This window comes from Hippoglossus stenolepis, chromosome 22, assembly GCF_022539355.2.
Source record: "Hippoglossus stenolepis isolate QCI-W04-F060 chromosome 22, HSTE1.2, whole genome shotgun sequence".
Classification (NCBI taxonomy): domain Eukaryota; kingdom Metazoa; phylum Chordata; class Actinopteri; order Pleuronectiformes; family Pleuronectidae; genus Hippoglossus; species Hippoglossus stenolepis.
This window is the reverse complement of record NC_061504.1, coordinates 12,345,993-12,369,142: the sequence shown is the minus strand read 5'-3', so window position 1 is coordinate 12,369,142 and position 23,150 is coordinate 12,345,993. Positions and strand designations below refer to the sequence as shown.

Here is a 23,150-nt window from a genome sequence, read left to right as displayed (position 1 = left end):
CCCGGCCCTGGCTCCTTTTCCTCCTCCGTAACATACAGAGTAATTACATCTCTTTCCACGACACATCCCTCCCTCCACCGCACCACACCCTCGTCTCCAGGCTCCAAATGTCAGCCTCATCAGCTCAATTATCCACCGACTTTAACAACATCCTTACATAACCCGTTTAGCTCGGTGCCGTCTGAGAGCTTGGAGACTGCCAGGTTTCATACCTGCAATTGTAACTATAGATGGTGTCATGTTAAATATATATACTTTAACCACGTGCTGGTTTACCTCCACTCGACTTGCTGTAGAGTCTGGGTATGTAGCGATTCTGGGGATGGAGTTGCGGTATCGAGGTCCCGCTAATACAAGCACTCAAACAATCATGAGTCAGTCTCAGCTGTAAATCAGACATTTTTATAAACATCAAATAACTATCCACCCATCCATTGTTTTCCACTCAACTTCAGGTCGAGGTGGTAGCAAACCAACGGTATTCCAGGCCATCCTCTCCCCTGTCGTGCTTTACACCTTTTCCTGGGGGAACCTGAGGCGGTCCCAGGCCAGATCGCATATATATGATCCCTCCGGCGAGTTCTGGGTCCACCCTTGGGTCTCCTCCTGGTTGGTGTGTGTGTGCGATAAACCCCCAACGGAAAAGTTAGCTCTTGAACAAGCATCAGTGTGACAAGGACTACCTAAAATTACAGAAACCGTCTTTGAGGAAGAATGTATTTGCCGTGTGATTTGACTTTTATAGTTTGTCTCATCCCTGAACATGGAGGAGGGTGTATGACCTGTTCTACAGCCTGCCACTAGGGGAAGCTCTAGATGATTTTGGCTTCACTTTTGGGAAGCATTTATATCCTCCTCGGCTATTTTGGGCTACTCAACCTTGCCGATGTTATTTTCTCCTCAGCACAACATTGCCGACATGACCAGGCAATTATTATGTAGTATATTATAATTTTTGGACCCAATGCACATTTCATTACACGCCATGATTGCAGACTCCTGAGGGCTAAAGTTGTCTTTTTTTGTATATATATCTGTTGCCTTGCATTTCTCTGCCTCCTTGTGTGCATGCGTTGTCAGCCCAAAGGTCACCGAACAACTGAATCATCCCTGTGAATACATAACTGGCTTATTCAGGAACTTCTCCCCCCAAAAATAGCTCCTCCAGGGCCCTGCCACTCAACTGGTTTCATTCACATTTCCTCCCTCATGTCCTTATTACCAGCTCTCCACGGAACAAGGCGCATTATTTTTGGATCAGCGTTTTTTTATTTTTTTTGCGTGCGCGGAGAATAGATTCGCTTTGATGAGGCACAACTCCACTGGCAAAAAGACTTGTGATCTATTTCCGTGCGGCAGCACATGGGACTCACATGCTTGATAATAAAACGCCCTTGATGTGTGCCCTTTGTCTCACAGAGGGGGAAAAAGCCGCACATGCATACATAATGGAGGGGGGGGTAACTATTTTGAGATGACTTTTCCTTTTTTTCCCCCTCTTTTGAATATGTGATTCATTTGCCTGCTGTTGGGAAATAGACGTGAATTACACACCGTGGACGCTTTCCAACGTCCATTCACTCACTACTCTCTCCGTTCTTCTGTCCGGATTTATTCTGTCTTCGTCTTTCAGCCTCGTCTCCTTCATTTACAGTTATTTCCCCTGTTTTTCTCTGCTGCTCCAATGACAAAAACTACAAATACAATCTGGACCATTGCGCCGAAGTGCTTTGTAGATTCAGGGTAATGTTCAGCTCTGTCCACACGCCTCCTCTCATCTCCTCTCTGAGAGCGCCCTGAGTAGCCTGTGCGATGTAATTCTGTATGAGAGTCATGTCACCGGGATTGAGCAGGAGATTATAGATAGAACTGGAGTGCAGCGCCGGAAAAGCGAGGGGCGGGGAAAAAGGGTTCTCAGCGCCGCCTGTGACGTATTTAGATTCTCGCGTCATTCCTTCTGGCCGACATCTTTCAAAACAGTCATTGTTAAGACTTGTGTGAAACCCCCACAAAACTGTGTTACTTTTTGTTTGAGCTATCAGATGATTGCAGGTCACACTGTTCAGCACCTGTTCCCATTAAACATCAAATGTCAATCATTTTAAAAATCTGACGATATATTGTCCAAGTTTTAACAGACCTCTTAAAATGTGTTTTTACTTTGCAGGAAATTGTACATTTTACTTTTTCTTCTGGTCACAGCGCCCCTATGATTCCTAAACCCCTCGTCTTGCGCGCTGCTGTAGCGTCTCGGGGCGTCTTCAGCCGTGATGCCCCTCATCCTCGGTAGCATCTTGCTAATGAAACCAGTTAGTCTAAGGAGCTTTAGCTAATCGCTACATTTTTTAAATTCCTCTCTCCATCTTTCCAAAGCTCTCTCTGCCTTGCTCTCTCTCTCTCGGCTTCCCTCGCCCGGTTTATTGCCCATTCCGGCTAAATCCACACAACCCCCTGTGCTATTGTAGATAACACCGCCTCGGCTCGCAGTGTCGGGGATCTGTCACCGCAGCGTTATAGGATACACAATGTGCAGGCATGACATGAGCCCTGACACCTACTGTAGGCCTATTAAACGTGCAGGGTGACTTGCACACAGTCATTTCACGCAGGGCAAATATTAAACGGTTTTGTTTGCGGAATCGGGCTAAAGGCAGCTAATGGCCTGTGTTCATTACTGCAGGCAGCTTTGTGGTGTTTGAGGCCTGGGTAGAGTGTGTGTGTACCAACAGTGTCCACTCCCATCATCACTATTTACTCTGCAGGGACGGTGTGTGTGTGTTTTGGCTTTTTGGGAATAGGGAATAGACGCAGCCGCAGCAGCAGCAGCAGGCATCACGAGTCAAGTTTGTCAGTTTTCCCACAACTTGTCACCAGGGGAAATTTGTTTTTTCAGCATAATTTCATATTAATCATGAGCCAAGACTTTTTGGTTTCACTGAATCCTCCGAATAACGGTGCAAACATCGACAACAAGCCAGATGACAAGTCGCGTGCAGATCTTCATATTTCTCCGACTCCGCCGTCCGCAGGGGCAGCGATGACGCCGGGGGATTAATGTAGTGGAAGCCGCGAGATGCCGAGCAAGCTGGAGACTGAAGGTGCTGCCAGCTAGAAGCTTCTTTAACCTTTATCAGACAGCAGATAGCATCTCAGATAACCTTAGAAGACAGGGGAGAGAAGGAGTAGGAGTGAGTGGGAGGGAGGAGGAGAGGACCTGGCACGGGTACGGAAGGAAAGAAAGCGTACTGAGGAGTTTGTTGCATAATATTCTCCTGCAGGTGATGGGAAGCTTGCTCAGGTATAGTCTCTTCAAGGTCAGTGAAGGGCGTATAGTTCACAATGAGAGTCCTGAAATCCTATTTGTTTCCCTTTTTAAAACCAACCTAAAAATACACTATCTTTATTTTTCTCGTGCCCTTTCAGTCAGCCTGTCGATCTATCCGTCTGTGTCTCTCTCTTACCACCTCATCTGTCTCTGTGCCGCACTGATAAGGAAGTGCCCGCCCTGTCTCGGAGGGGAAACCATGGAAACGTACCAGCCACGTGTTGACATCACAGCATGTTAAATATAACCGCCTCCCGTGCCACACAACTAGTCGTTCTGCCGTTGATCCTCGGCTGGCTATAAATACATGGTTTCCTTCCCATAATTGCAGCCCCGACAGGCTTGTTTGGATGCAGGGAGGAATAGGAAATGCCAGAGAGAAAGAAAGAGTGCGCCTCTCTTGCTGTGTCTCACCACTGTGTATGTATGTGTGTGTGTGTGTTTATGTTTATGCCCTCATTTGATTCTTTTCTCATTACATCCCAACCAATGAGCTTGGTAAAGATCGCACAAAACCCATTAAGATGAACTCAATTAGGACAGACAGACTCCAGAAATAGCTTTATATATATATATATATATATATATATATATATATATATAGAAAACAGAAAATTCTGGTTCAGGTCTTCAAATAGTCTGAGCAGAGGTGAGCTGATTAGCAGAAAATAATTAAGCTAATTTGTCGTATTTATCGTACAGATATGCAAATGGAACATTTCTAATCACGTAACTAAAAGATTTCAATGTGTATTTACATAAAGTTGGACGAGGTGCCTCCACTTTCTCCCTTTATCAGAAGTGAAGCCAAAAATATCCTGGATACGGGCGCTGCCATCTTGCACCAATAACGTCATTTGGAGCCGGTAGTGATTGGGGGAGGAGCCATAGGTGTCAGGGTCCTGCCGATACATGTGCTCCACCAATGGCAAATTTGTTTAACATGAATTTTGACTTTTTAGTCTCGTCCATGTCCCGTCCACTGATATGGAGGAGGCGGGGGTTTATGACCTATACTGCAGCGAGCCACCAGAGGGCAATTCAATGCTTTATCTCGTCCATCTTTATACACAGTCTATGGTATCTAGGTAAATGTTTTTAATTACTATTCTATTAAGTGATTGTTATGCATATTAATAGTTGAGAGCACAGTTTGAAAACACATTTCATAAAACATGAGTGAGAGTCAAGCAAACGTAGGAAGGAAGAGATTATGTTTCTCACAGTAAGTGACTGTCGCTCTACCTGCTCTGACAGATTGGATGAACCGAACCTCTAACTGAAGTCGACAGAGTGTTTTTGAAGCCGCTCGCGTCACTTCAGCTCCGCAACAATAAGAGCGCTCAGCCAAGAAATTAAAACGTCTGCTGCTACCTGGTTTTATTGACTGCGCCGTCTGCAGGAGGGTATATGGTTTAAATATTAAGTCAAGAAGATTCACACAGGTCGGGTTAAACACGTGCGGTGTACTGTATATATAACCCATTAAAAGATTAGATAATACAACGTTACATAGTTTGTCAGTCTGTTTGGTTTGGCTTCTGTTTCTAAAGCTCCAAAATGAATTTTCAATCTCAGCTACAGCTTTTGCAAATGGATTTATCTAGGAGATGACTGATTGATTTAGCACCATTTAATTTGCTACTTGTCATTTCATGCCTCAGGGTTAGTTGCATTAAGCAAAGGCTGATGGAAGCGTCCTGAAGCAATTCAGTGTCAAAACAGACAAAGAAGGATTTAAACCGGACTGGGAGTGAAGTGTTTGTCCTGAGTCTCTCTGCCTGTTCTTTACGTAACCGTCTCTGGTGTGCACGGGAGATGTTGTGAGCTCAGAGCAATCGCATGTTGTGACTCAGTCTCTTAGCAGCCACCTCATCTTCACAACCCCACGGGTCCCCGGAGGGCCAGCGCAGGGGCCGACCAATCAGAGAGAGACGCCACAATGACCAAAAGGCTGGTGCGGAGCTGTCGCCGGCCGAGAACGGTTCCATTCTAGAAAATGGACACGCTTGTGTGTGCACTGTATGTGAATTTAATAGAGCAAAGCCGCTGTGTGTGTGTGTGTGTGTGTTACCACTGCGCTCTAATACAGTTTAATCTCCCTTAAACCCAGATGATTTGTTATTTCCCCCACTCACGTGCATGCACACACGCGCACACATACAGACACACACACACACACACACATGTAACGTTTAAATATTCTCAGGTACTGCCTCAACACGACTAAGAATTTTTGCAAGTTAAAGAGTCACTGCCAACCGCTTGTTCATTAAGGGAATTTTTTTGTTTCTCTATAACATTGTAAAGGTCTCGAGCCTTGACATGATGTATAATGTGATTTGGAGCAATACAAATACAATTTAATATAAGTGAATTTAATATGTATTAGCGATAAAATTGTAAAAAACTTTAAACTCTTTCATTATTGAAATGATTATATTTTATTTTTCCAAACATATATTGAGTCATATACATTCTGCTTCAGGTAAAAACATGTAAGATTCAAAATAGATAGATAAGAGCTAAACGCCTAATCCAACAAAAAACATAAATCCAACATTAATCTTACTTTTCTGTTCATCTTCACTGGGAACACCCATCTATCGCCAAAGATTCAAAAATGAAAAGCCTGAATGGTACAAAATTTCTGACATTATCATCTGAACCTTTTCAAATTCAAATTACTATTATTAATCTTGTTTTGGGAAATTAGGTACTCATGGATTTTAATATATATTCGCCATGATATTGCTGTTCTGTCCATATTTAAGTTATAAGATGTTAAAATGTTCCATTGTCGTCGGGTTGGAGGATGGATTTCCAGTGCTCAAATACAGTCTTAGTTAATTTTAGTTAATGAAAGAATTTACACTTAATATCTTACATTTACTTGTGTTTTATTTCCTAGGATATGACAAATGTACTATGACTAATGTGGATAAAATATCATGGATAAGACTATACTCTGGTATAATAGAGTAATAGACAATTACAATTTCTATTACACAGGTAGGATAAAAACAAGATACTTCCATTAAAGTAAACCTTGTTAAAGAGCTGATGTTGTTTGTGCATTGTGTATTTGCATCAGTGACGAAGAAGTCATATCCATTAACAAACAAAACTGTCTGAATATCACATTCGCTGTTTGCAAGTAAATCAATTGTCATTATTTATTCATGGCTTCTTGTTTTTACACGATGCTGATTCTCTTATGAGGTTAATGTGGTTTCTTTTTTAACCTTGCAGTAAAAAATACTTCAGAAGTATCTTTACTAGTTTCCTCCTGACTTTTCCCTCTGAAGAACAAGACTATTTAAAATATGCTGCTTCATATAATCTGGGATCATTTTGCGAATCAAAGTAGAATGTATTGTTAGAAACTACTGGTTTATTCCATCGATGAAGAGTAAATGTTCTGTTTGAAGACGCTGAATCTGTGTCCTAGGAGGGAGAGCGGGTGGTCCACACGTCTGTCTGACTCCCAGCTGCTCCGGTCAGCGTGTCGACGTGTCCTTGGGAAAGACACAGAATACAGTGAGCACCTAACTGCCCCTGCTGTCGGTGATCCATCAGTGTGTGAGTGGGCTGTGTTAGTGAAAGACAAAGCACTAGAAAAACGGGTAAATGTGATGTAAGGGGCTTTGAGTGGTCATCAAGACTAGATAAGTGTTATATAAATGGAGTCAATTCACCATGTACATGCTGTCCTCGTTCACGAGCACCTGGGTTATACTGAAATTGGCCAATTTTGAGTTGAACAAATGGGTGATATTCATTTTCTTGTGGAGATACTGCTCTATATTAATTAAAAGTGTTTTCTTTGGTAAAGCTCAACCAAAGGCTACGTCCATATTTACACATTTCCATTTTTAACTCTTCAACGCTCTCCGTCCACACAGCACTTCAGCTCCTCATCACACACTTGAATATAACGTATGCCGGACAAGTGCGTGCTGGTTGCTTAGTTACAGAAAATACTACGCATGTGAAATAGCAGTGGTGAAAAATGAGGCGAGAGGTTGGTTTTCTTGGGCCGATGAAGAGGTGGAACTGTTATTAACTGTTATTAACTGACATTTAAGTGTTTATAGTGTTTTGCCTTTGCTGGTAGTCGAGTGACGACTGATAAGATCCAATTAGGCAGCGAATGCTTGTGACTGCAATCATTTTTTCCGAATGTCTCTATCGCTTGTACAACGTAACCCAAGACTTTTCATAGTAAAAGGGACCAGCAGCATTTTCAAAGTATTCCAGTTTAGAAAAGTAGCAGTGACGCATTTTAAAACTCGTAGTAGTGTGAACGTGGCCAAAGTGTTGGACTGGCCACCATTACCGGGGCTAAAGTCCCAAGAGCCATTCAGCTAGTTTGGCTAAAATGTTCTAACATATGTTCTCCTGACCAGTGAATGATAAAATCAAAGGTACATTTTTCCTCAATCACTCGCCACCATCATTAATCAGCTCAACGCCGCAGTGCCTCCTTTAATACACTGGAATTGACCTTTTCATATCGAGCTTGTGGACATGTCACTGCACCTGTACCTAAACGTCACAGGGCTGATTCCCAGAGACTGTGAGACTAGGAGTCCATGTGTGCAGACAGTGGCTAAGCTTTTTTTGTCCCTTGTGCTTCTTTGTTTTCTTTGGCAGTGAAACAATGACTAATATTCAGGTGGGATATGGGTCATGGGGTATAGAAAGTTCTACCCCTCCAACTATACAATACAATAAACTGTCTGCCAAACTTAGATTGAACTCTGTACGTAATAAAACCATAAATAAGGCAATGGGGCTTTTAAGTTTCGCCTGCTGACCTCTTTTATCATTTCCTAAACACGAAGGCCTGCACATACTCGCGCCTCACCGTGGTGGCAATCATTTCACAGAGATAAGAGCCCTCGCCGTCTTGATGTAGGTCAGAGGAGAGCAGAAGGAGCGTGAGGGTCAAAGGTGAGGAGGAAGGTCTGTCTCCATGTGTGAGTTCCTGGGATTCCTGCCTGCTGAATATATACCACCGCGACGAGTGAGGAGACGTTTCGGAAGACGGCTGTTTTATTTTGAAACTTGGTCCGGTTCGAGTGACGGCTGTAGGGACCGGGGCGACTGGAGAGAAAGGGAGGTGGATAGGCGTTAACCCCTTGGTTGGAGGCGTTCACACACTCCATTAGTTTTCCCTGAACACGAGCCATTAGCTTTGGCAATCAAAACTCATTAAGCAAACACACCTTGGTCCACCCATACAGACGGACACCCTCACCTCCGCTGCATGGAAGTGCAGCCCGGCCGACTCCGTCTCCAGCATCCTGCGCTCATCTCTCATTCTGCGGGGCCATGCAGTCATACCTTATAGCCTGGGGGGGATAATTGCTGGGGGCGCTAACACCACCAACACATTACCTGGCTTTCACTTGAGCTATTGTGGGCTGTAAATTGAATGGCGAAATTGCCTTTTGGGGAATCTGCCACACTCTATATCCAGGCGGCGGTCTAATTCATTCCGTTTAGATTATATGTGAATTGCTCCTATAGCGTCGGCTCTGCATGATCACATGAATAAATATAAGTTGGTACTCTGGGTGCGTGCACTCTGCATACTAATTCTCGATGCTGTTTTTTTGCGAACCAGTGTGTAGATATTTATAGCAACTCGTATTTGCATATGTGTGGAGACAGTATTTGTCAAGTTTCTTTTTAGCAGTGCAGCAGAGGAATTTATTTTGGTGCAGATAATACTGGCGAGGCAGAAATATGTGCGTGAGAGTGTCTACGTGTCGTGTACGTTTTCATGCAGAAACTGATCCCGACTGTTAAAGGACCTACGACCTCCACAGTCATTCACACCTCTGGTCGCTGGTCACTTTGAAGCACGATTACAAGGTCTCCCTGCTGTCGTGCCACATGAAACACCCATCAGTTTTTTTTACTGGGGAGTAAACTTGTGCCCCAGTTTGACCCAGTTTGAGCTTCACACCAACTCCGGCGTGACCTCGAATCTGCTGCACGAAGAGTGAAGAGAACTGAAGTCGAGCTTGTGCTAGATTTCTGGAGTGAAGAGTATCTTCTCCCAAATAATCAGTCTCATGTATTTTAATGTAGGATTGAATTAAGGACCATACGTCCGTATAAATGAATGTGTCTGTATGTGGCTGAAACCGTGTGCATCAAGAGTCTGGGCTTTTAGCGAAGGTGAACGCTTTACACAACTCGGACATGTGATTCCTTTATTTTTACACAACGGTTAAAGGGGTCACCCACACAAGCTCAAAATATCCTTCATTTGGGGCGATGGAGGTATGTCGGAGTGTGTACGTGGTGGGGGTGGGATGAGGGCAGCTATGAAACCAAAAGACTGACATTTGTAGTCAAGGGTTTCCCCCCCTCAGCTCACGCCTGCAACTAACCTTTTCATGTACTGGAATTCCCCCCCCACCCTCCTTCACCTTGTTCCCTCTCTTTCGCCCCCCTTTTTCTATTTTAGGCTTTTCCATCACAAGGGGGCAAGGAGAGTTCTCTCAGGTTTTCCCCCGTCTAATGAAGAGCCGAAGAAAAAAACAAAAAACAGCGTCCAGGGTGTGGTGCAGGAGTCAGAGAACCAGAAACACATTGACATCTGCACGTTCACTGCAAATCAATTCATGCAACATAACTCGTGCTCCATTGTCACGATGGAGCCTGAGCATGAGCATCTTTTAAAAAACTGTTTAACATAGATATTTTTTTTAATATTTATTCGTGTTAAGTTAAGTATTGACAAGTTAATAATTCAAATATGATAATATTGTGTAAATAATCAAGCAACTCCTAAATAATTTCCATTTCTTTCTACTGTGATACAATAAATGTCAGCGTCTCACTCCAACATGGTCGGTATTATTCTTTTTTTGTATTTTGAGAGTAATTCATTTGGGAAAAAAATAAACAAAACACAAGTTTAAAGAGGAATTTAATTGATAGCATCAATATTTGTTTTCAATAGTCTACATATACATGTGGTAAAGCTGAGGCTGATGGGAATGTTGTCGGATTCTCAGGTATTTGGTCTTAAACCACATTGTTGGAGCTCAGGTTGGCACTAACGGTTTCTAGCATGACTCAAAACATAAATAAAAAGAGTTGATGTCATGGGTCAACAAAAGATTTATTTTTATATCTTTCTGTTATGGCCTAAGGGATAAATACAAACCTTTCTTTTATCTATAATAGAAAGTACATGTTCATACATTTTCATCTGTGGGAATAAAAGAGTGAGGGACCTTGTGATGGAAGGAGAGAATGGCCTCTATTTTGGATTGTACATAACTGAATATGTCCAGCTGAAAAGCCCTTCCGGCTTAATGACATAATGACTTTAGCTCAATTGCAAAGGGCATGTTTATATTTCCGAGTGAGTGATAGCGGCGGGCAGACATGGAAAGAGGGAAGGCTCGCTCTCTCTCTCTCTCCCTCTTTCTCTCACCGAAGGGATTTTCCTCGCCGTTGCTACGCGAGCAGCCGCTCTGTCTCTCTCTCTCTCTCTCCTGCCCCTTCCAGTTCCTGCGCCTCCCCGTCTCCCCAAGGTCACATGATTCTCCCGAGATCCAACCTCTGACCTCCAACAACCTGTCATCTCGGGTTTCCATGGAGACATATGTCATGAGGACCAACGTGGCGTCCCGGCAGGATATTTTTATCTCCCCGGGCCACGGCCAGTGCCAGCTCGGTCTGTGGAATGGGGGCTAATGTCACGCTGCTGCTGCTGCTGGGGGGAAGTTCTGGGGACGTTTTTCGGGGTTTCCAGCGTGGGGCTTCCCAGCTGTAATGATATCATGCCAAGGGTGTCCTAGCAGGAATTTGAATCATCCGTCCACATGAGCTGTCAATGCAACATTATGTCAGGCACACTGCAACCTGGAAAGTCCTTCAACAAGTCATCCTACTTGAGGTGGGGGGTTTTAGCCAGCTAAAAAAAAACGCCGTCTGTGCTTGTGGATGTGTTTCCATGTCTTCTGACGGAGCAGGTGTTACTGTTTAGGCTACAGTGTCAAAGGTTCACAGGACTCCAGGGGTGAACAGTGAATTTATGTTGCCCTGTGAGTGTGTAAATATATATAAATATATATGTGTCTGCTTGAATGTGTTTGTAGAAGTTTGTGTAGTGCTTTCATTCAGGGGCTTTTATTTCCTTGTAATTGAAATGGTTTCCAGGTGTTGCGGCTTTCCAGCGTACACACATTTCTGGCAATCCATACGAAGACTGTCCCGAATAATCTCCTCCAGCGTGTTTGTGAAGGAACGTGGATATTTATGATACGCTCGGTCACTGGTGCGAGAATGTGCCTGTCCAGTGGAAACTTGGAGCCTCTTGTTTATCAGTTCCTATCAAGATGGAACGACGGAAATGTTGCTATCTAGTCAGTGGTGTGTGTGTGTGTGTGTGTGTTATCAGCAGCTGTTGTGTAAGGCCCTTATTTTACATCATATTTGCATCGTGTGAAGAGTAGATGGAATCAGTATTTTCTTCTTTATTTAATTTTAAAAACAACACCAAAATCACACCGAGCGATTTACCTAATCAGAGCGATACATGTACTATCACAACCTTATCAACACGCCCAACATGCTAATAGGTAACAGAGTAATGAATAAATGAACTAACAAATGAATAAATAGATTAATCTCTTTATGTAATTTACTTAGATTCTTCGGTAGAGAGAAAAAAAGGTTGATATTCTTTTTTGGTTGAATAAAAGTTTCAGAATATTTTTCTTTTTGTTTCACGTCTTTCCAAAATAAACTAACTATAAAAAGAAATCTCCTAATACCAGTTATAATCAGTAAGTATTCGCAATTTACCTGTTACTTTTTTTTTTTGACAACGCACCTGTTAATAGATTAAAAGGGAAAATTCAAAAGAAAAAATGGGAATTTATTAATGTATTTTATCATGTAAATTGAACAGGGATAATAAAAAAAACATGGGAGACGTGGTGTTAAATCAGGGCAAAGGAGGCATTTGTAAAATTGTCGCCCTATAAATATGAGTCAAGTGACGCCTGTGTTATGAGACATCAGTGGACGTCAAACATTCCAAGAGGTCACCGCAACACCTCAGTCCTATAAGTAACAAAGGATGTGTTTTCAGAACAGGTGGAAACTTCCACCGTCCATGTTTGGCCCTGTGCCACAGTGTCATGGAGTCGGGGGCAGGGAGCTGACGGGGGCCGAGGCGTTAACGCGCCCTCACTCCGAGGTTTACAGTTTCACTTCCATTCTCACTCTTTCTCTTTTTGTCTCTTTTGTTTTATCACTTCTCCTCCGAGTCTGACTCTAACTCATGTCAGCACAGATCCAACAGGTCACGACCCCTCGGATCCACTTACAATGAGTCTGGACAAAAAAGATAGAGCGCGAGCCAGAGGGAGAATGGGCACTTTTATTCTGCTGATGCAGAGGTTTTTTGTGGAGCTTTCCTTCTGCACGCAAGGGATGCTGGTGAACTTTTTGTTTGTTCAAGCATCAGCTGTTTACACAAGGAAACAAAGATCCCCAAGCATGTGAATTACAGTTTTTTCCATCCTAAGGTGGATTTCCAGAGTCTCTCCTGTGCCAACGCCAGACTAAAGGGGCTCTGATTTGTGTGTAATCTCCCCCCTGTTACTTACCTAATGGTCTGGCCCATGCCCACTGATGACGACTACGATGATGTCAGAGCAAAGAGCTGAAAGCAGCTTTGGCGGGGGTGCGGAGCGGAGGAGGGTGGGGGGAGGCTAGAGGTTAAAGAGGTGACGTACAAAAACCATCCACTACACGAGGAAAGATAAACACACTCGTACGTAAAGACACATTACAGACAAATCCGTGTGCACATTTTCACGTATCCATCACTTCCTCCAACAAACAACCGACTGCACAGAGGGATTAAGACACACACACACACACACACACACACACACACAGCGGGACGCCAGAAGTCATCTCACCGCAAAAGTCCTCATCAAATCAGCATGGCGGTGCTCCGGAGACGTCGACAGGAGGTCACGTGATTGTGTGCGGCGCAGACCGGTCAGGGACTAACCATGATGTAATGGTCACACACATGCCATGGCACAGCCTTATGCAGCCCCAGCATCACCCTCGTGGGCAGACGCTCGTCCTTGTGCACCTCGGCAGCTGCCCCTCGCATTGGCTGAATAAACATCCGCGGAAGGATTTGGGTAAACAACTGAGGTGCACGACTATTGGACGGAGCGGTGTCTCGTATTAACTACTTTTCTATTGGTCAGAAATTCATGTTTGGAGGGATTTAAAGAAGCTTTGGCGTCTGGATGAAATGATTTGAGTGCTCCACTCTGCTGCAGCATTAGCAGAAGTCTTCTTCCGCAACATGTCGAATATTGACATTGTATGAAGTCTTTACTTTCATGGAAAGAGCTGAAACCGTTTCCCGGTACAGATGTCAAAATAAGTGGTTCAGCCGACGGGGCGATCATATCACCAACACAAAGTAGTTCTCAGAAAGGCAGGAAATGATCTCTGTGCCAGCAAACAATGCAGATCAGGGGAATTCATAAGAGGTGTCAGTGCCTGGTGATTATTAGTTTATTCAGCATCCACAGAAATTGTTCACTGTACTCGAACGAGGAGCGTGAGCATTGTTCTCATGTATATTCATATCCCCAGTGTTTTCAGGCTTTGGAGCAGCGTCAATAGGCAAATGTCCTCTTTGCAATTGTCTGGAGTGGAGTTGGAGTTGTGTCCATTAGGGTAAACAAGCTGTGCTCCAGAGATAACACTGAGGACATTCACCCCACCTCAGCACTGAGCCGATAGTAATACCAGCCTACACACACACACACACACACACACACACACACACACACACACACACACACACACACACACACTGACACACAAGCATCACTCAACTCCTCTGCTGTTTACTCCACTGCATCGCTGCACAACCGGCTCGGTAACACGGTTCAAAACAGAAACAAACGTCTCCCAACCTTCCCTGGGCAAGAGCACCAGCGCTCTGTGGTCATCGCAGGCCATGCTCATTCGCACTCGTTTTTACAGATGCGTCCGACATCGTGCACTGTCTGTGCTTGTGGCCTGCCCCAAGTAATGACCTCATCTGAGAGCACAGCTGCCAGTAGGCAACAGACTGCTTATGAAACCAGGCCGTTCTATCCCTAAAATTCAAGGGTTGTGCAACTGGAGTGGGAGCAGTGTGCCCGTGTGTGTGTGTGTAAGTTTGTAGAGTGTGGTGCGATTATGCAACGGGGTTGATATTATAGCTGCAAATAAAATTCGGGAGGAATTTTGAGCCGTGCTGTGCCGTTGAAGGACAATTTCGCAGAACACGCACGGATGCGGCGCAAACACCCCCACACACACGCGCACGCACAGGTCTCAGACCACTTGTGAATAATAGATACAGGAGCGATGTGTCAAAGTCCTTGGAGTGGCCTGGAAACAGAGAGCAGATTAAATGTGCACTAACCCTGACCTCAGCCAGACCGAGTTACACACACGCACAGACACACACACACACACACGCTGGCATGCTCACGGTTCGACTGATGTGGTTTTATCAGGGACAGTGGGAATTATTAATAAACAAGGGGAGTTGTATTTGGAACCTTTTGCAGTAAAAATGAAAATCTTATATCGTTTATATCAAAGATGGCGGGCTAGATAAGAAACACCAAAATGATCATACAGTTGAATAAACCACTCTCTTAAACAATTGAATATAAAACTGAACTCTCTGACCCTCATGACCAGAGGATTTATTGCAGGATTGCTTGTTTTAGCTCCATGTGACTAGTGCATGTGTGTTATTAACAATTGTGAGCACAGGCTGCAGAGTTGGATTGAAATCCCAATGCATGTACGTGTATGCCTTCATATAATACGCCTGGTTTGCAACGCAGGGACATTTATTCAGAGTTGACTTTTAGCCGAGCCCCGTTTTCACCCAAGTAATTTCACTTCCCCTTGAGTGAAAGGTCACGTGGCTGTTCACGTGCTGCAGTAAGCGCGCTGTCTCGTTTCTGGATGAAGCTGTCTCTGTGTTTTTATCTCAGCCTGGTTCCTTTGGCTTCATTGCAGCAGCTAACAACTCGCTGTGCATTTAAACCTACTCATATACTTGTCTTTTTGAGTGGGAGAAACAAACTCCCACAGGGGATTGACTGCGTTACCTCATTGTACTGAATGCTTTGTGCCTTTATTACCTGTAAACATTTCTGCGTTACACCTGAAGACCTGACCTTGCTGGCCTGTTGCACCAGGAGGAGCTGCTGTTCACGTCTCCGGCTCCGGCTCCTCCGCCCTTTTCAGAACAAACATGACCTACTTGTTGATAATTGGACCCTTGAACATCATCTGCTTTTCCAAGCCCTTCAAACGTCTCCTCCTCCTTCAAAGAAGCCATGAATAATGAACGGAGCTTTGCGTCATCATTTGTACGGGTAACAATGTTGGCATGTCAGGCCAAGGCACCCGATCCGCTCTTCCAGTGACATGATGGAATATGTTGGCCGGTGTTAGCTTTCACCAGGTAAGGTTGCAAAATTGATGAGGAGCGTGAGGAGGTTTTTCCACTGCCTCAACTCCCGGCAGCTCCTCCTCTCGTTCGGCTCATCCCGATCATTCGATATGACGCTGCGCCGCGGCCGGCAGCCGGGCCCGACAGGTATGTCGGCCGGACGAGGCGGAGCGGAGGAGGGAAGGGAGGTGTGGAGCTCGGCGTGCTGCACATTTTCCATCTGTCGTGAAAGTGGAGCAGCTCATTATCGCAGAGTGCTCTCCACTGAGCTGACCTGAAAAGACAGGAGTGTGTGTGTAGGTTTGAGAGAACATACATATACTATTAATGTGTCGTACCTTCCTAACACGGCTCGCCCACACTCTTGTACAAGATGTTGCTGTGAGTGGTGAAGATGTGACTAAACGTGTGATATTAGCAATAGAAGTGATGGTAAAAGGGAAAATACAGGTGTAGTTGTATTGTCTTTAATTCTCCTATAAGCCATTAATGTTGTAGCTTTGCTATTCATTTGACCTTTATCTAGATATGGTTATAATCTGAAAACCCCCAAGTTGTCCTCATCTCTTCTTTTGGTCTCAGGAGGAAATGTTTTTTTCCTCCCTTGCAGCCTGGTAGCAGATTTGAGACGAGAGACACTGGTCCATATGTGAGGAAATCCACCTTGTAATGAACATAAACAATTTCCAAAAGGAGAGGGTATAAAAGAGCTTTCTCTGTATGCCTGATCCCTGGGGTTTTAACGTCCAAGTCGAGAATTCAGCATGTCAATTTGTGACTGTGCTTGCGGGCACAATAGAAGCAGTGGCTCTGATATGGGGTGGGGGGGGGGGGCAGACAGAGTAAAGAATATGTGAGGGGGAGGGTGGAGGCACAGCAGGGAGCGCAAGAGAGAGAAGCGAAATAAATCTGGAGGGACCTTGAGGATTGGTTATAAAGCCTCTGAGCCCAGATGTCCATCTGAATAAAAAAGCTATTTCCAGTTGTTGTTTTTTTTATTTTTTCTTTCGAACCAAGAGCCAAACAAACCAAGCAAGTGGAGCTTTGTCAGAAAAGATCTAGACCTTGAGCATAACCAGGAAAATATTGCAGCTGAGCGTTTAGGGCAGAATCTGAAAACATTGGCTTTATTGAAGCAGAGTCTAAGTTCTGAAGCTGCAAACCTCGGTGCACAATTTGTCGCTCGCTGTGAATCCTTCAACAGGCCTTACTATTTGTGTCACAACTGGAATTAACTCCCCCTCCTTGCTCGACCATGATGATTGATTTCAATGTCTGACGGCAAACCTGTCCAAACTGTGGTTGGCAAAATAATCGGTTCCCAGTGGTCGTTTCATAATTTGCACTCTGACTGACAGAGAGGATACCACAGAGGGCATAATTGATTACCTGCTGTGTCCTTGCTATGTCTACAGCCTTGGAGGCTGCAGGGTGCTGGATGGAGTGTCACACTTAGCTGCCGTGCGTGGCTACTGTGGTTGATCACGAAACAGGCCATAACTTGTTTGATGTTTCGAGCTTGGTCCTAAAAATAGAAAGCGTAGAGGGCAGCGAGCATCGGAGCCGCTCTGTGAAATCATTTATCTCGCAGCAGCATCTTAAACATTGATTCCGAGCTCATCTGCAAGGATGTTGATGTTGTGCTGAATGTTAACACACTGAGAGGCTGAGTATTGCGTAGTGTTGTCTACAGGAGAAAATTCCTTCTAAGGGAATTGAGAGCATCAGTTGTTCTCAAAAAACCACGTATTCATGGAAAGAACCCTCCGGCAGCCATAATAATTGTTGACGTGTCGAATGGGAGCAAAGAAGAGAGTCAAGTGACATTGTCATGAGGGTGACAACGTCTGCAGAGGAGGTCAGAGTGGACGGACGGGTCAAGACCACACAATGGACTTTAAAACACCGCTCTTTGTTTCTTTGAGGCCCCAATTGTTCCCTCGTGATGGTTATTATTGTAACCACGATGACAAAGGTCCACTCACCACGACAAAGGTGTAATTGTAATCCAAACCAGGCATGTAGGCTGTTTTGTGCTGAAACATAACCGAACAACACCAATTCGGCTCAGAAAGCAGTTGTGTTTTTGAAAGGGCAACGTTGTCTTTCTTGATAGAGACGTTAGCTCAGGAATCGATTACATGTGTTGCTCCCGAGCGCCTGAACCGGCGGCGTTTTTTTTTGTCATTAAATCAACAAAACTTCGGACTTTATCACAGGAGACCGCCGTTTATTTACCGTCTCTTGCCAAATGTCAACATCAGTTTATTCAAGCCATGACTGTTCCCTGCACGTTCTCATTGCTGTAACCGTGACAACAGAGATCCTCTATGGTCTCTTGGTGCTTAAATCTGACCGAATCCAAACCATAGTGTTGTCCTATCATATAACTTGTGGTGTCAATACAGAAAACATTGTCCTTCACTTTGGATGACTCGTCTGGTTCTGTGAACTGTGACCCAGCCAGAGGCACATCCTCTTTCACTTCTTCAACCCTTATCTGATCCTGCTCCTAATCAATACTGCTTCACCTTTTATTGCTTTACAATGGGAAAATAATTTATTCTCAAACTCTGGCCAAGAGATATAGGCCTCCGCTATCTCCGATCCCCTTTCACTCATCACGCAGCCACTTACTCAATCGTTTCCTTCCCTTGCAATTAGCAGGGCCTTACCTTTCCTCATTGCACCATCAACCCTCCGACGAGGGAAAAGGAAAATGTCAACTAAGCACGATGCTGTTCCAGCCTGTTTGGTCTTTCAGGCTTTATAAGCACAACATGGGCCAAAGGTGGCAACGCAGAGACTGCGGCTCAGGGCAAAGTATGTTCCCCTCCAGACAGGGCACTGGGTTCACTTTTTCCCCCAGCGAGTTTTTTCCTCTGCCCTGGCTGCGGAATATTTCACGAGGTTTTAAGCAACCATTAAAATATCTCATATTTAATATGTTTAAATTACTGTTTACTTTACTCTTAAGTTCTATTGGGTTGTGTGGAGGAGGAAAATATTTTATTTATCCGGAAAAAATGGCGCTAAAGGAGAAGAGAAGGAGTCAACTCACTCAAACGACTGCAGACACTTGACCTTGTCCGGTCCATCTCAAACCCCCGGTTATGGGCGAGACATCTATCTGGAGTTGGTTTATTGGAGAGACTTGGCTGCACGAGCCCTTTTGAACCTTGATGAACGTCGTAGGGGGATGGGATGTGAGTCCAGCCTAAGCCTAAGAGCTAAATAACCTTGTTGTGCTAATACACGATGTCGATAAGCCGTTAAAAGCTCAATCTCTAATCTTCATAACTTACGAAGCATTAAAAATCGACAATAAGCAAAAGATTTCTCCGCCGCGGCAAGTTGGTGTCGGTGTGGTTTTAATCTGCAAGTGGGTGTGTTTTGAGTCTGCAAAAGGTTAACCCCAATCAGTATGGAATTAATTCTATGTTGAATTGACTAGACAGCTACAGTATGTCCTCGGCTGACCTAGTTAACCATGTGCATAATATCCCTGTGCTCCAATTGCTGTTGACTCATAGCGGGATGACGAGGCCTCCTGTGTGTGTGGCAGGAGAGGAGCTGAGTCTTAATATGTGACCGAACACCATGAACTCATTTAACTTTCCAAACCCTCATTTAAGTTTTGCAGCAGATTCGTTTTAGATCAGTGCACGTTTGATCAAAGCGTCCCCCCTTGGACTCTGTGGCTAATAAGAGACGACATCAAAGCCACTTGAATCAAACATCAACAATCTATGGAAAAAATATCTAATGGACCTTTCCAGAGGTTATTTATGAACTACATGTTTCAGTTCAGCGGTGCACTTGTACAGTGTTTTCTTTTTGGAATGATGCACGAGTGTTTATTACAACTTGTTGCCACTAACCTTATTTATTATTTATCTAATTTTAATAGACTTGGGTTTACCAGGGTGAACAGAAACCACTGGGGTCATTTTGTTGTAGAATTAAAATGTACCACATCAACATCGGTCGGTACATTTTATAACAAGTGTATTTTCCCAGATTAATTTATGAAATTATCCGTTCTTTTCATTCAAGGCTTTTCTGTTTGACGCTGACTTCCATTGTTTTCTGTGTGAAGGCTGTTTATTGATTTCCATGATGAATAGATGCATGATGGTATATTGTGCTCGCTTTTCGCTATGCATTGTGGGATGCAATGATTCTACCATATAGGGAACAGAAATTCAGACCAAACATCTACAGCACTATAGAAAATGGCAATCTCACTATACAGTAGACTTGTTGTAAGTGACTTGAGTAGTGAGTTGTAAGTAATTTCGGACACAGCAGCAGTTTTTTATTATGTTTACTCTGTTTACCATCTTAGTTTCAACACATGCTAACATTTGCTAATTAGCACTTAAAACAATTACATGACTGTCTATCGAACAGTTGATGAGACATTTTACTCAAAACCACAAAGTCTTTAGGATTCGTCATCTGAGTTTCATGAATGTCTTTAAAAAGAAAGAATGTCTCTCAGTCTCAAACTGGAAAAGGCGAAAACTTTGAGCGGCTGTTAGCGATGAAGTGTCTCATAAAGATTCCTCCTCTGGGCACCATGAATGTTTCATGACAATTCATCTCCAAGTTGTTGACACATTTAAGTAAAAAGAATCACCAAAGTTTATTGGCTCCCAGAAAGTCTGAACGTCATTCTGTGGCAGTCCAATTCCACAGTTGTTGAAATATTTCAGTCTGGATCAAAGCGGTGGCCCGACCGCGCTGCACGCAAAAAGAAGTTTTGAAAAAGCTGCTCTCTGCTGGGATGATTCACATAGTCTGGAATAATTGGTGTGGCTGGCTTTCTCCCAGGGGACGGGATTAGGGTGCATGAGTGTTGGTCTGTGTGTGTGTGAGTGAGTGGCTGTGCCTGCATGTGTGGATGCACTGCTGCTGATTTATGTGGGAATATGCCGTGTTCTTGTGTGGGGCCGGGCGAGTTGAGCCCTTCTCTTCGTCTTGACTATACACATGAACTCGTCCGTCCACCGGTTACCTCCCTGGCTGAAAATGAGCTGTGGAACTCCCAGCTCTGCCAATTTCCTACTTCCTGGTAGAATCTCTATTTCCTTCCCCTAATTGCCCCGGGGGCTCACCGGACCCTGGCATTCCACTCACTCAGCACTTACAGTTTAGCCGCTCGCCTGTGTCGGGGCATGACGGGCTTGCCACCCCGTACGTCCCGACAAGTGAGAACCGCTCCGTGGCAACACGTTAACACTTGTGCCGCCCCCTACGAGCACAGCATGATGAGCCGTGGCACCGAGACAGGTAATGATGTAAGCTTCCCTGCAGTCGCTCCGAGCCACAGCTTGTTGTTGTGATATCATTTTCCCTCTCTCAGTATTTATGGATAGATGTCGAGTGTGTGCAAGCTAATGTTAGCCACTGGACCCAGGGGACGCTGTGAGCATGATGAAAGAAGAGAGGATAATGGGACTTCCTGTGTGTCAGAACATGCTCTCTTCACGTTTGGAGGAAAATGTATGCAGAAGCAGCAATTCAGCCGCAGTTCACTGAGAGCCTTGTATTTGTATAAATTGTCTCTCTCTGCCCGAGTGCCCCTGTTCAAGTGCTTTTTGTTCCTTACTACATTGAAGTAATAAAGTCGAAGCCTATTCAAGGATTGTGCACTGACCGTGAAAATTGTCATTCCAACGCACACAAGTGTATAATGCTGTGGTTAAATGTAATGTGCACATCTGTGTGTGCACATGCAAGAGGGCAGCCACATCTGTTGTATGTACAACACAATCTGTCACTGTGCATGCAGCTGAGACACACTGCAGACTGGAAGTGAGAGCATTCACCCTTCACTGAGTTTCCTTTTTAATGAACAATGTGTAAGTAGCCGAGCTTTTAGCTGCTGTAAGTTATATTTTTCGAACATAGGACAAGATGGAGAATATCCCTTGTATGTTCCACCGCACAGTGAATGTTAGCAGATGTTGGTGGCCACCAGCGAGTGTTAAGGACGTATCTTCAGTTGTGTCACTCATATTGTTACAATTAATACTTGAATGGCACTAGAGCACATGTCTGAGCCGAGGCCCATCAGTGCCCTAAAGATTCAATCAAGCTGCAAAAAATTACACACGTTCATATCAGATGAATTGTTCTCTGGGAAATTGGTGAAAATGATTGCCCTATCTCACTGTGTTAAAAAAAGTGAAATAAGTTTCATGGAAATCCATCCTTTAGTTATCGTGCAATCCTATAACTAACTAACAAACACGTAAAAAACATAACTTTCTTGGCATAGAGCGGCACTCAGAGAGAGCGCATACCTCCGCTGAGTCTGACTGGCCAATTTATGACTATATTACATATATGCGTTGTATTGAGATCAGATACATCCATATCCACACCGTACTCGATCTCTGCATTTTTCCTCGAGAAATTCACAAAAACGTGGAAAATGCCCAAATCTTGCAATGTCAAAGAAGGTGAAAATAACTTTATCCATCCCCTTAATCGTATCTGCACCAAAAGATAACGGTTTCTTTTTTTGCCAATACCGCATCCTTCCACCAAAAAATTTAAAAAAGCAATGAAAAACAGATATTTCAAGCTATAAATGTCCTACAACTGTCCAGCTGTTCCAGTGGTGCAGCAAACAGCATCCAGGTAAACATGCACGAGCCGTGTGAACATGACGCACGCTGCAGCTGAGAAGACAGCGCGTGTGTTTGTGCAGGCGAGCAGTTGCCCCCCCCCGATTCAATCAAGCATTTCTTTCAGTGGCACCGGCAGTGCTGTTTGTTTGTGTGGCCGCCTCTGTTGACTCCTGCTACTTAACCTGGACCTCTGCATACATGCTGCTGTTTAAGAAGCCAAACATAAGGCCTCTCTCTTCAGATAAGAATGCAGGATGCAAGCAGCACGCACGTGGGCTCCGACGGGAACAGCGGCTCAGTGTTTTTACAACGTTTAACAAGTTAGGTGTGTCCGGGGTCCGAAATTAACACGCGGCCGGAGCCAAATGTGGGTAGATTTTTCCGCCTGGTGAGTAAATCTCAGGAGACGCTGCCACACTTGCGGGTAAATGTTTGTACCAAAACAGTCGTGTAATAAAACACCATCCTGAGAGACTGCAGTTTGATTTACTGTCGTTCTGGTTCTGTCCTCTTCAGCACACAGAAGACCCCCTTCTCATTAAGGGGACATCCACACTAATGCATTTAAGTTTTAAAAAGCTGTTTTCCTTTACTTGAAAGGACATGTCAGTTAAATACATAAAATTATAATTTAGTAAAAAAAAAT

General features: G+C 44.2%; 1 long non-coding RNA gene across 1 annotated transcript; it reads left to right on the top strand.

Moving 5' to 3' along the window:
- Positions 1 to 3,611: 3,611 nt before the first annotated feature.
- LOC118101713 lies at positions 3,612 to 10,120 on the top strand. Its single transcript, XR_004694577.1, has 3 exons — positions 3,612 to 3,745; positions 6,777 to 6,951; positions 9,810 to 10,120. It is a non-coding gene; the product is annotated as an uncharacterized LOC118101713 (long non-coding RNA).
- The last annotated feature ends 13,030 nt before the right edge of the window (positions 10,121 to 23,150 follow it).